We start from the raw sequence: 15,648 nt of genomic DNA, 5'->3' as shown, positions 1-15,648 counted from the left end.
TAGAACACGTCGTATAAGGATTTGTTTTTGCGTATTCTGTTTAACAAAAACGACGTATGTGCTTTTAGACAATGCCAAAGTGTTTAAAAAAATTGTTGGCATACGGGTTGTATGACCTTTTTGACATTAAGATGGTATGCAAAATCATTATTTCTACAGTATTTTTCGTATGGATTAAAGACTGTCCTTCTTTTAGTGTTGCTAATACAAACTAACAGCTTAACCGTTTTAATTTTCCTATTTTGTCGAGTTGATAAAAATCGGTTAAAATGCATTGTCTAGTTTCGTCATTAATATCACTAAACCGCATTTTTTTTTTGCATACACGTTACATAATTGCATCTTGGACCAAGTTTTTTAGCACTTTTTTTTGAAACGCCATCAATTAGCTTAGTTCCGGTGTAATCTTTTCCTTGCTCGCGCAGTCTTTTGTTTAGATTCACAAATGTGCTTTTTTTTTTTTAATTTTTTTAAATGCAATGTCGACATCATGTCTAATATTTAGCACGACGTATGAGTTTTCACAGAAACTGGGCAGTTCAAGGTTATTTGGAGGTTCAACTAATAAAAAATCTTTTTCTATTTCTGAAAATTTTGCTATTTCATTTACTATTTCAGTCATACTGTAATCAAAAAAAGTTAGGTAACATTATAAATATTATAACCGCACCCCATTAAAACTTGGTGGTTTGTCCTATACAGGGTGTCTACAAATATTCTAGAATAGATTTTCATGATTTTTTGCCTGTATTCCCTGACTTAGTTTAAAGCTACGGGAGCTCAACATAAAAAAAAACCCTTTTAATTGCAAGTATATATATATATATAGGAATACTATGTTCAAAACATCAATAAAATCTCATGAGAAAACCCTGATTTTTTACAGAAATTTTGGTTAAGATATTTAAGGAACATATTGTTTACCAAAACAAGTCCTACAAATTTGAAAAACGTATTTTTCAAATTGCCAGTTTACAACTAGGAGAAAGTAAATATTTTTTAATTTTATGTAAATAAAAATTAACAACTTTTGCTCTCAAACGAATTTTTATTTTATAATTTTCAAGTGCATTTATTAAAAGAAAAAAAAAAGGAAAATAAAATAATAGTCTGGTATCAAGGGTCCAACAACACTTAGATATAAGGGATTAAAAAAGGACATACTTTAGGAAGATCGAACTCAATAATAAAATAACCTATACAAATAAAAAATCTATTAATATAACCAATTAAATTTGCTATGATAAAACGTTTCTATACAAGTAAAGTTTTAAAATAAACTTTAATATAATAAAATTATAAATAATTTAATATAGTAAAATTAGAAATTTAGTAAATTATGTAATATACTCAGAATTGGGTGAGCAAAAATGAACAAAAATTTACTAAGTACTAAACTAATAAAATTGTTTAACAGTTAATGGATACAGTTAATATATATATATATATATATATATATATATATATATATATATATATATATATATATATATATATATATATATATATATATATATATATATATATATATAAACAGTAGTGGATTATCATTGAGGCAAATGAATATTTTAGGAGTTAAACCAATTTATTCTCTAAGGCAGGGCCATGACTAGGCTCCTCCACGCTCTGGAAATCCGTATATGGGGATAAAATTTAGAGGTCTTATTGCAAATGCCTTTATTTCAAAATTAGATTTTTTTTTAAACCAAAAAAACTAATAAAAAAAGGTTTTTAAAGATTTTGGGGCCCTAGTGGCAGGTTTTTGTTTTACTATTATAAAAGCCCCACAAAATGATTAGCCTCAGGACCCTCAAATACTTAAATGTAAATATATATATATACATATATATTTATATAAATATATATTTATATAAATATATATATATATATATATATATATATATATATTTATATATCTTAATATATGTGTACACACACACACTCACACACACATATATATATATACTTAGAACAAAATTATATATTGTCGTTAATGTTATATATATAACATTAACGACAATAAGCAATTTTGTTCAAAGTTTTATTCAAAATATTAACAAATAATAACTTCATCAAGTTTTCAATAAATAATAATCATTTTTGTTCTTGAGGTAACATTAGTTGTCAATTTCTGATTTCATATAGTTACTTAATACATTGCTGAATATATACATATGGTATAAACCCATGCCCAAGTAATTAACTGGTTTTTAAATTATTTCCAGATTTGGTTTAGTTTATTGATAAATAACTAAAAGCCTCTGACCATTGACCATCGTTTGAAACTTTATCTCTCTTCAACTGCATTGAAAATTGCAAAACCTTGGGGATGTAACGATATAAAATAAAGGATTTTATTTTCTATGAAATATTATAAATAACAACTCTTTATTTTCAAAAAGAGAGCAGTCAAATATAACAAAAATAAAAAAACTTTTTTAAAATAAACATACGCTTTACTTGCGCATGGATCTGAATACCAGATTGTTAGCAATTTTAAAGTATATGCAATATAATGAATCAAACTCACATTTGATAGACAATATTAAATACATATTTTAAACATACATTTAGGAAATACTTAACTGTTACAATTATAGTTATTTAAAATACTATATATATATATATATATATATATATATATATATATATATATATATATATATATATGTATAAATAAGTATAAATATATATATATATATAAATATATATTTATATTTCTTAATATATGTACATATATATATATATATGTATATATATATATATATATATATATATATATATATATATATATATATATATATATATATATGTATATATATATATATATAATTTATATATATATATATATATATATATATATATATATATATATATATATATATATATATATATACATATATATATATATAAATTCGACTGCAACATTGTTACTATATTATTATGATACATTTTTATGAGTGTATTTTTGTTTATTTATAGCAAGGTTAGACAAAAATCAATTTAATTTCAAATAATAATAACCCAACTTGTCAGTTTTATATTCAACCAAAACAATATCATTTTTAGTATATGTCATGACTAACTATCACAGTAACAGTACTAGTTTTATTCTGTTAATAATAAGACAACAAGCAATGTTCCAACACTTTTGCCTCTTCGAGTAAGCGTTGGAAATTGGTATAACGTAAGCTAATCCACTTTTTGCTATTCTAGTAGTATTCTAATTTAATATCCAATTGCTTATGCGATAAGCTACACATTGTATTATTGATGCTTATTTCATGCATATTTGACTAACTTGATTTAAATTTATTTTGAGATTAAAGTAGTTGCAAACAGTTCTCGCTTGATAGTAGTATAATGAAATTCTAAAAGCATTATTCATTAGCTAACAGTTAAATATAACTGTTTAAAGTATAATGTATATATTTAAACTTTTTGCTCAACAAAATTAAACGAATCACGTAAAAGTTTATTTAAAAAAACTGTTGATACAGATATCTATAACATACTGATAATTTACATAAAATTAACAGATGAAATGCATTTCTCTTATTGTTTAATATACTGGTTCAGTTTTGTTGTTTGAATTGAAAAGAAACTGCACTTTTTCAGGGCGCAAAAAATCATTAGATTTAAAATTTGTTCACCTGAAAAGTGCAGATAGATCAAAAATGTTTTATGTGGAGATTGCAGATAGACCAAAAATGTTTTTCTCGGAGACTGCAGATAGACCAAAAATGTTTTTCCCGGAGATTGCAGATAGACCAAAAATGTTTATCGCGGAGATTGTAGATAGACCGATTTTGCGCGGAGCCATCGATATCAACATTGGTTCAACATCTATAAAATAACGTTGAACCAATGTTGATATCGATGACGTTGACTTACAAACGTTGATTTATACGTTGATTTGAAAACAAGAAACCGACATAACTGCTTTAATAATTTTTTTCCATTGCATTATCCGTGATGACAATCAATACTTTTATTCCTAATTATGTTAGTGTATTATACTGCTCAATGTTCTTAAAGAACAGAGCAATAATAAAATTAGTAAAAACAATTATCTAAGATGTGCCTGCTGATGGCGAAACATGTTGTTGAAGACAAATAAAAATTAGATAAGTGTTTTTTCTAATTTAATTTATATATATATATATATATATATATATATATATATATATATATATATATATATATATATATATAAATTCTAGACTCAATCAAAACTGCTTCATAACTCAAAAGTGGCAAAAAATACACAGATCTCATTGTTGTAGGAGATTTCAATTTGCCTGGACACATGGAATGGGCAGATGACGGTCCAATAATTCATTTAAACAAAAACTCAACTGAGCATTAATTTATTAAAGTTTTAAATGATTGTTCTTTATACCAAATGGTAAGCTTTCCAACATTTAAACAAAGTGATTTTGTTCCTGCAGTTAACACCCTTTACCTTGTTTTAGCTTGCAATCTGATTTGCATAGATTTTCTTCAATGTGTGTTTACTAGTTTTAATGACAATATAGTATTCACAAGAGATAAGTTTTGCTTAAAAAAGTGTAAATTTGCTCAAATGATTAAGTACTTGAAACAAGTCAACTGGGTTGAGCTATTTCATGATAAATCAGCCTGTGAGTGCTATGAGTTGTTTTTACATATTTATAATGAATCTTGTTGATTGTTTGTTTCTATTTTTAATAACAAAAAAAAAAGAAAGAATAGCCAACCATGGCTGGATGCAAAAGTTAAAAAAGCAATAAAGATGAAACAATCTCTATTTTATTCGAATGTGTATTGGTCAAGAATCTCGAATAGAATTCAACAAAGTTTGCGCTAATGTTAAAAAAAAAAATTAAAAGATAAACTCGAGAATTGGATTTAGTAAAAAAAGCAAAGCTAACACCTAAACTTTTATTCTCTTACGTAAATTAAAAACAAAATGTTAAATCCCATGAAAAATAAAAAAAAAACAAATTACAACTGAAATATCAGACATTTCAAGTATATTAAATAAACAATTTAAGTCAGTCTTTGTAAAAGATGATGACCAAGCAATACCCAAGTTCTTGCAAAGATGTGAAAATCAGTGTGATGACAGTATATTATCTGATATGATTACCAATGAAAAAATACTAAAGATGTTTGAAAGTATTGATGAGTCAAAAGCGATGGGTTTTGATGAAATTAGTCCGTTTGTTTTAAAACATGCTGCGGAAAGATTTGTTGATCCGATTATCTATATTTTCAAATTGAGTTTTAACACTGGTTGTGTCCCTTACGATTGGTTTGTTGCAAATATATCACCTATTTATTAAGTGGGATCAAAAGTTGAACCAGAAAACTATAAACCAATATCCTTGACGCCTGTGATTTGTAAAATGTTCGAAAAGCTTATTCGGGACATAATTCTGGAACGTTTAGTTTTAAATAGTCTTATTTCTGAATGGTAAACTGGTTTTGTTCCAGACAAATCATGCACAACAAATTTGATTGAGACAATTGACAAAATTACATACGAGGCTGCAAAGGGTAAATACAAGTATGTATTAACAAAAATACTAGGTTTGTAAAAAATGCCTTTGAAAGTAGAGATTGTAATATGTGGAATATATTGTATACAATCTATGTTTGACCTCATCTTGAATTTGCGGCTCCGCTAAATCTAGCTGAAATTTCAATGCTTGAACAAGTTTAACACAGGGTCACAAAAATACTTTACTCAAATCGAAGGCTTTGTTATAAAAAGCGGATAGCTAGAATGAGTTTAACGACTTTAAATCTTACAAGAAAATGAGGAGACTTGATTCACTTATACAAGATATTGAACCATTTAGAGTGAGTCAATCTTAACGTCAAACCAGTCTTTAGGTCAAATGTCAAATTAGATGACCCATGTTCCTCAATTAGAAGTCACAAATATAAAATCAGGATGCAGTGTTTCACCCCTCGCGAAATAAATGACTTTGGTGCATCGGTTAGCTCAAGAGTACATTTCTTCTCAAACAGAGTGTGCCAAATTTGGAACAAACTTCCGGATAAAACAAACTGACAAATTTGTTGTAGAGGCCGAGAGCTTAAACCAGTTTAAAACAAGTCTTGATGAATGGTTTACGAACAATGAGAAAATATTGATCTAAAAAAAAAAAAAAAATAATTACTGGGCTGCTATAGCTGTTTATCTCCTGCAGAGAAGAGCCAGTCTACACAATCTGTACTCTTATTACAGAAGCAGCAAGGATACTTTGAAGTATGGTTTTGAAGGCCTAAAATTAAATTAAGTAGTTTCAATTATGCGCAAAGTGTAAATTGAAAATTATTATAATATTAAGCCAATACATTCGAAAAAGACAACACGTTTTTCATAATTATCCTAAGTATATGGGAGTATTCCTAAGAGTAATGTCTGATCAACGGACGCTTCCATACTTTAGGTTCGGACAAATGCCATCGGAATAGTTTGATCTCTTGGTGATATCAGCATTGAATTAACTTGCTACATTAATAGTACCAGTTTAAAGCCTGAAGAAACCTCCACCGCCGTAAACAAATACTTTCACCTGAACATTAAAAGCGTCTTGTTATACTTTTTAAATCATTTTCGAGGTTTCTCTACATCTTTAACAAGAACAACAGTTTGCAAAGTTAAAGTCTCAGTTTCCGATTTATAGAAATCAAGGTCTACTGCTAAGAAGGCCCATTGTTATCTACCATGAATTCTTTAAACCCAGGTGTTATTGATTTTTGTCCGTGCTTAACACGAATCACTTTTGATATTGCGTCTATATGAGAACCAGACAATTTTCTATCAACCTTAATGGTCATCAAATCTTTATGACTCCATTCTGAAGTAGGCTTTTTTGATCTTATTGAAACTGTAAAAGATTGCCCTCCTGTTTTAAGGGATACAATTTCTGATTTTTCAAACTTTTCTCTAATTTATCTGCAACTAGTTTGTCTCCTGCTTCTTGATTCGGAAGTTTTCGATCATCTGACGAGGGTATGTTGAACCAAAAACCTTAGTACACGTTTGACCTCGTAATGAATCAATGGATTAGAAGTTCTGATTACATATAGTTATACGCATTTTTTTGGATGATTTCTCTAAAACTCTCGATGTACCTTCAGGTTTAGTTCTTTTTGTTACAGGTTTTGTAGATTTTACTACTTAGCAGTTAGTACAATTACAGAGATTTTTACTTCTGGCTAGGACAGAGAGAATAACTACTGATGTTGCAAGTGGATATATTTGAAAGGAACGAGGAATAGTTCCCACATAGGGTTTTCATGTAGTAATAATATTATGTTGCAAGTGTTGCATATTTCAGTTGCAAAGGATTATCATTATTATAGTTTGGTAAAACCAATATTTTCATAAGTATCAAAGCTATTACTGAGAGTGTTCTGTATGCTTTTCGATAGCATATACAGCAACATTTATGGCGAGCATCAAAGTGTGTTGCTGCAAAATTAGGCATTTTATGTCACACTTTATATTTTTTGTTTAACTTATAGCTAGATTAAGAAGCATACTTATATAATACATTTAGTTATATAGTATACAATTATGTAACACACAAATATAAATTTATTGTGTTACACACAAATATATTATATAATATAAACATTATTATATAATACAACATTTACATTATGTAGCATGATTAAATTACATAAGATAATTAAATTATATAATATATATTGTTATATTATAAAGTACTAATAACTAAAATAACAATCACCCAAAAAGTTAAGTGTATGTTAATTTTTATATCTATTATAGTTAATTATATAAATTGGTAATTTATTTATAATTTAATGCTTTTAAAAAAGCTTCTAGTTCTTATCGTTGTTTTATTTTATTTTACGGGGGTAGCAATAAAAATTAAAATAAAAGTTAAAAAAAAAAGGATTTATAATTGAATTAAAAATATAATTTTTACTTTATTTTTAATTATAAAGTTATTTAAATAAAAAAAAAAACAAAGAAAAAAAACACTGTTGTTTGATGGAACATGCTTTTTCGATTTTGTGAAATACTTTTGATTGTACACTATAGTCATACCTTGCTAGAAAAATTTAATTTGGGCATGTACACTTTTTTCAAACATAAACACTGTTGTAGGGAGGTGTGTATCGTTTTTTTATTTTACTTTTATTCACTTTTTATAAAAATATCTAAAAAATACTGAAAGTTTGGATTTTTGCAAGTTAGAAAACTAAATTATCTCATTATGTGAATCATTAAAACATATAATTTCCAAACTTCTTGTGTTGCGGTATGCCGTCTTTGTGGTCAAACATTGTTTTAAATTTTTCGATGTTCCTTTTTGTTATTATTTTAGCAATCCTACCACTTCCCAGTGGCGTACCAACATGTTTTGGGGCCTAGGGCGGCACTTGGTAAATGGGGCCTATATATATATATATATATATATATATATATATATATATATATATATATATATATATATATATATATATATATATATATATATATATATATATATATATATATATATATATATATATATATATATATATATATATATATATATATATATATATATATATATATATATATACATATAGACTACATTAATAAATGTATGTATAACACATTATCTTTCTCCACTTTCTTGAAAACGTTTGTAATAAACAAAAATTACCAAATACCATCTTTATCATTATCTATCAGTTTATATGTTTATATATATATATATCCATTAACGCCATTTTATCACTTATAGAAATTCATTTATGTACACAAATGACTAAAACATTAGTTTTGATTATTTATTTTAAATGATAATACAATGATGTACAATGTACAATAAAAAAAAACAGATTTACAGCAAAGAGTTACCTCTAGAAACACATTAAAATGCTTTCTTGCGAGCCTTGACTTCTGCAAATCGTTTGATTAACTCATCAAAATTCACATGTTTTTCAATTTCGTTTTCTACTGATATTATGGCCAAGCTCGTCAAACGAGACTGGCTCATTGTAGAGCGGAGTTTTTAATTAATTTCAATTTTGAAAAACTCCTCTCACAAGAAGCCACGGACACACATATAATTAGAAACAGTTTAAGAGCTTCAGTCACGTTTGGCAAGTCACGTTTGGATTCACGAAAGTCCATTTCAATGATAAACTGAAGCATTTTCAAGGATGATCATCGAGGTCAAACGTTTTTCTAATTCTACATGAATGTGGTCAATGCACTCGAACATAGCACGCTTCAATTCTTCCTGTGGAGTTAAACCTGCATCTTTAGCAATTTCTCCTGGCATCATCTTTTTCACTCGCTTGCGTTTTCTGCTTTCAATATCAATGCCCATTTCAGCACAAGTCTGGGTCGCATATTCTACAGCATTATAGACCAGAACTTCTTGACTCTCTACTAAAAAGGTCTTCAAGCTTTTCAGCTTCACTACACACTTTTCCAAGCTAATTCCTTCGATTTGAAGATATTTTTGGGCTTGATTCACCTCGAGTAGAATGTGGTATCACAAATGCAAGAAGCAAAGGAAATTGAAATTACAAATGTTTGTCATCAACACCTCCGCTGCTCCTCTCGTATCTTGGTTTTCAGAAGCATCACAAAGCTTTTCCACAGCCTTAACCAACTTTTTGAAATGTTTGAAGATTGGTTTCACGGCATCATGATGAGCACTCCACCTGGTATCATTAAGTCTCTTCACTGTCACTCCAACGGTTTCTTTTAGGACCTCCCATCTATGTGTTGAACATGAAAAAAACGTGTACACACTTTCCAAAGTTCCAAAAAATGTGACACAAACAGAAACACTACCAAAAGCATGTACGCCACATAAATTAAGCGAATGGTTATCACAAGACACAAATATTGCTTTTGGATTAAATAATTTAATTCTGGTTTGTACTCCTGTATGAATGCCAGACATTGTCGTGGCATTATCGTATCCTTGGCTTCGACAAAGCTTTAGATCCAAGCCGTCCTTTTCAAGAGATTGAACAATTTTCTGTGTTATGGAGTCTGCCTTTTCCCACTTAGAGGAATAAAACCTAGAAATAATTCTTTCCCTTCCACGTTCCTGTTGTCAATTTTTACATACCTTATGACCTGACTCATTTGTTCAGTGTGGGATATATCTGGCGTGCTGTCAAACAATATGCCATAGAATTTAGCTTTCTTGATTTCACAGATTAATTCTTGTTTTACAGCATCGCCTAAAAGAGATATAAACTCATTTTGCACTGCAGGTGATATATAAGAAACTGGAATCAATCCTGATTCCAATGATTGCTGAAGCCGTATGCTGTGCTCCTTTAAAACAGGGTCATAGTTTGAAAGGAGGCAGACAAGTTCCAAGAATTTACCACGGTTTTCAGAAGCAAAGTCTTCCCTGTGGCCTCGAAAAGGCAAAATCTACTTTGCCAAAAAAAGTGTTATATCTAAGAGACTCTTAGATATAACACTTTTTCATTCCATCTTAGTTTTTCATTCCATCTTTTTCATTCCATCTTAGGTTCCATCTTAGGCCCTCTTTTGTTCTTAATATATATCAACGACTTGCATAAAGCATCAAATCTTCTAAGTATTATGTTTGCTGATGACATAAACTTATTTCTATCTAACAGTGACATCTACCTACTATTCTCCGTTATGAACAAAGAACTTCAAAACATATCTAAATGGTTTAAAAGTAACAAATTAACATTAAATGTAAACAAAACAAAATGGATTTTTTTCCACCCGCTCTCCAAAAAACGTTCTCCACCCCAAAATTTACCAAAAATTTTTATTGACCATAATGAAATAAAAAGAGATTCTGTAACTAAATACCTGGGGGTTTTCATTGACGAGAAAATCACATGGAAACATCATATTAACTATGTCTGCTCGAAAGTTTCAAAAAGTATTGGAATTCTATATAAGGCGCGTACTCATTTAGATAAAAATAATTTAACTAAACTTTATTATTCTTTTATTCATAGTTATATAAGTTATGAAATTATTGCCTGGGGTAGTACTGATCAAAGCAAGTTACAATGTCTCCATCGCCGTCAGAAACATGCGATCCGTGTAATTAATTTTGCGGATCGGTTCTCAAATTCCTCAATATTTTTCAGTCAAATGAAAATCTTCAATGTTTATAAACTAAACGTATATAAAAATTTATCTTTTGTTTATATGTGAAAGTATGATTTATCTCCTTTAATTTTTAAAGACCTTTTTATTTTGAAACCTTTAAGCAAGTTTAACATGAGGAATAATAACTATTTAAATAAACCACTCTGTCGAACAAAGTTCAATCAATTCTGTATCACTTATTGTGCAGCTCATCTCTGGAACAAAATTATTTTGCCTAACTTCGGCTTACCCCTGACTTATTCTGTTTTTAAAATTAAATTAAAAGATCTCATTCTCTCTATTGAAAATATCTTAGAATATTTTTAATTTGTCTTATGATATATAATAATTTTGAAATGTATGTTCAACCTTTGTTTTATACTTGTTGACAATTTGTTTCTATTTATCTAAGTACTATTTTAATATTTTTATGTTAATTTTTTACGTTCTCTTATTGTAAAAAGGCGTTTTTATAATACTTTATGTACTCTGTTTTGTAAAAGGCTTCTGACGATAAGATCATTTGATCTTCTTTTAGAAGCCTTGTTTGTATTTGAAAAAAATATGTAATTTATATATATATTACGTCAAATGTAAACAAAAACTTACGAAAAAAAAAAAAAAAAAAAAAAAGATATAACTCTTTCTCTTTCCATTACGTCTTGGTGAGCAGCGTCGATGGTTTTGTTTTGGAGAAGCCTTGCTTCAAGTGTTTTCCATTTTTCTAAATTGTTAATATGCAATTCAGAGTTTTCGTGATCTGATACTTTAGGATTCAATTTCCACCAACTATTGAATCCTGTGATGAAACTTGATTTGGTCGTTGGATTATCGTTCTTATCAAACAACTTGCAACAAAAGCAAAACAGTGATTTTTTTTCATGAGAATAAACAATCCATTTCCTCAAAATCTGTTCTCCACTTGGAAGCTTCTAGTAAAACCAGCTTTTTGTCAGCTGTCTATTTTGACCCTTTGAATTTTCTCCTGGTTTATGAACTGGATCAAATGGCCCCTTCAAGTTCTGGTAAATTTCACTGCCTTGTCTTATAACATCGGTTCTGAGATAATCTGGCATTGGAGTGGGCCAGTTTCCAACATCAGAATTTAATGTTAAATCTTCTGATTCGTGTACTGAATTTGCGTCTGATTCAGAACGTATCGAATTGGTTATGTCTTCTTCTTCTTGCCTTTTGTATTGTTCTTCTTCTCCTTTTTCTTGTTCTTCATTGCTTGTTTGTTCATTCCGTTGGCCATAGCTTGTACTTGGGCCTTCTAAAGATTCAGGGCCCTCCTCTGGCCCTGCTTCATTGTTTGCCTGGGATAGTGCCCGTTTAGTAAAATTAAGTATTGAACCCGACAACCGTTGTAGTTCTTGTTCTTTGGCTTTTTGTTTCTTCTTCTTTTCCCATCCACTGGGATAGTTTCGTTTTATGTTATCAACAGGTCTCTTGACTTGAAAATAATTGTTCTATTTTAGACAATAAAGTATTTAGAAAATAAAACAAACCTTCACGTTATGGGTTTGAAAACGAACCAAACCTAATAAATAAACACTGTAAGATAAAACTGTTTATTTAAAGTGAAATGTGCGCACATAAAAATGTAAAATTTCTGGTTTTAAAATTCCATTGTTCTATCGTTGTAGGTTTTCAATGGCCTATTGTTCTATTTACGCATCAGAGCTTCGCATGTCTCCACGAATAAAGTTAGGTAATTCTTAAGGTGTGTTTAATAACGTTTTTTATTGGAATTATTTTTTGTTATTATTCGTGGTTTTACTTTAGAGACAGGTTGTCAGAGATTGGCTGTCTCCACGGGAATTGTTTATTCTAGAATTTTCTTAAGGGAATCGTTTGATTGCCTATTATTGCTAATGCTTTAACGAGTATTTTCAGAGCAGCTGTTCAAAGGGGAATTTAGATGTTCTCATTGTATATTAATGTGTCTCTAATTTAGTTAGTTGTGTGTTTTCTGTTTTGACGTATATTATATTTAATATATTATTTATTATATTTACAACTATTATTATGTTTATTATATTTGTTATATAAATTATATTAATTATATTAATTTATTAATTATTTTAATTATATTTATTATATTAATTATATTAATTATATTTATTATATTCATTATATTAGTTATATTAATTATATTTGTTATATTAATTATATTTATTATATTTATTAAATTTATTATGATAATTATATTTATTAAATTTATTATGATAATTATATTTATTATAATTATTATTTTTGTTATATTAATTATATTTATTATATCTATTATATTTATTATCATTATTATGTTTGTTTTAATTATTATATTTATTATATTTATTAATATTCACAAATAAGCTAGATATTAATTGGATTTATGAACCATAAGAATAATATGAGGAATTTAAAAATAATCGATTTTAATTTTAATGTTTTCGGAATCTGGGGCCCCCAAGATGAATGTTATCATGGTCTCGGGCTTAAATTTGTCCATGCCACCTATGGTAATAGCTCCTTCCATATGGGAAATTCGCAAGGACGAGCAAACAATATCATAACTAAATGTTTTCGTACTACTGATAAAAATTATTAGTTACCAAATTAGGCTAGGTCTACTCATTATTAAGGTCAAAATTAGTTAATAAAAACCAAGTAATTAAATTGACAATACGGATAGTGTTTAAGGACAGGCCCCTTATGTGGCTTTAACATAAAACAACGTGTGATATAAAATTATAACCTGATAACTAAAATCTTCTCACGCAGCCTTGTTAGGCCTATATAGAGGAATAAAATTATAACTTACCATGTAACTTGGTGATGACGAACTGAAGACGTGATTTGCTCTCGAATTATTGAGGTACTGAATGATAGAGTATATTAATCACATTAACGAAACAACATAAACATCCGTCAGTATGCCTGAACTATCATGAACCATAGACTCGTAGTGGGGGAGGAAGCTTCGCGGAGGGCCTCCAAAACAGTCACGCTGGTTGTTATTGGCCAAGATGTCATTTCAATTTCTTACATCTTGGTTTGTTTGCTGTGGATGTTTATTATCTTGACAAGCAGATACGATCATGTTTCAGGTTCATTTTGTTGTAAACAATTATGATTACAGAACAAAAATGTTGACTATTACAAAATCCGGCTAAAGTAAAAAAAAATATAAATTGTATTAACATTTGGGGGCCTACTCCCAGACGGAGCCTGGGGGAGTTCGCCCCCCCCGCCCCACCTTCGGTACGCCACTGCCACTTAATTGAAACTTTTTAAGCAAGAAAGTGATCAATTGTTACTTTTCCCTTTCGATCGATTTTGAAATAAAAGCAATACAAACTTTCACGACGGGTTTCTTGCTTTTCTTTCTAACAAAAATAATTTAAATTAAAATAAAAGAAGTATTGGAGAGAATTGAAAATGTGTAGCATTTTCAATTCTCTTCAATACTTCTTTTATTTTAATTCTCTACAAACTAGGTAAGATTGCAACCATAATGAATAAAAAGTATGTTATATAACTTTGTCTTCTAAGTCATTACCGTTTTTTAGTTATAAGTCGTTACATAAGAAAATATTTGTGGTTTTCTTTTAATTTCTTGACTAAGTTCATTTAAAAAAAAAAATATTTTTACAATTAAAAAAAATTTGAGAATTTTTAATAGAGATCAAATTGTTTGCTTCGTCTAATAGAAAAAAAGAATATATTACTAAAAAGTCTGATACAAAAACTTTATTTGACTCGTAAATCATAAAGAGAAGAAATGGGCTCAACCGGGATTCGAACCCGGGGCCTCTCGCACCCAAAGCGAGAATCATACCGCTAGACCATTGAGCCGCAAAAACGAAAATTATGCGTTTTTTTACAAAATAAATATTGTTTATTCAACCGTGGCATATTCTGTTAGTCTTTGGATATGCTGCAAATCATTGAATGCAGCATTGCATGTAGGTAGAGCATGAGACCTACTTACATCGCATGTAGGTAGAACATGAGACTACATTGCATGTAGGTAGAACACGAGACCTACTGTAGGTAGAACATGAGACCTACTTGAACATGAGAATTGAGCCTTTGACATTGACAAGTCACAGAAACAGTTCTAGTTTATAGACATCTATTCTATGTTTAGCTTGTACTTTATAGGACAGGAAAATAAAGTTAAATATGGACTTTATATTCTGAATAAATTAAGAAGAATAAAAGAAAACCATTGTATTTTGCAATATTTAAAATATTAAAAAATATCAAAATGGACATTGGTTACTCTTTTGGCGACTGTAGATTTGTAGCAACAGGCAACATAATCTAATGTATCAACTCCACCTTTATATTTGTTGTAATCTAGAATAATACGTGGTTCTTCATTTTGATTATTAAAAATTTCATTTTTGCGATAAGAATTTAATAATAATGTGACTGTTTTTTTTTCTTTAGTTGCATAAGAAATCCAAGTAAAGTCAATTTAAAAATAAAAGATACTCGAGTAAACTTGTCGATGTAAACCTGACAATAAGCTG

General features: G+C 28.7%; 1 non-coding gene across 1 annotated transcript; it reads right to left on the bottom strand.

Moving 5' to 3' along the window:
* Positions 1-14,893: 14,893 nt before the first annotated feature.
* On the bottom strand, positions 14,894-14,965 carry trnap-ugg (transfer RNA proline (anticodon UGG)). The gene has a single exon. It is a non-coding gene; the product is annotated as a tRNA-Pro (tRNA).
* Between the last annotated feature and the right edge of the window lie 683 nt (positions 14,966-15,648).

The sequence above is a fragment of the Hydra vulgaris genome, chromosome 04 (genome assembly GCF_038396675.1).
Source record: "Hydra vulgaris chromosome 04, alternate assembly HydraT2T_AEP".
Classification (NCBI taxonomy): domain Eukaryota; kingdom Metazoa; phylum Cnidaria; class Hydrozoa; order Anthoathecata; family Hydridae; genus Hydra; species Hydra vulgaris.
Note: the sequence above shows the minus strand (reverse complement) of the source record. Positions and strands in the feature narration are given on the sequence as shown.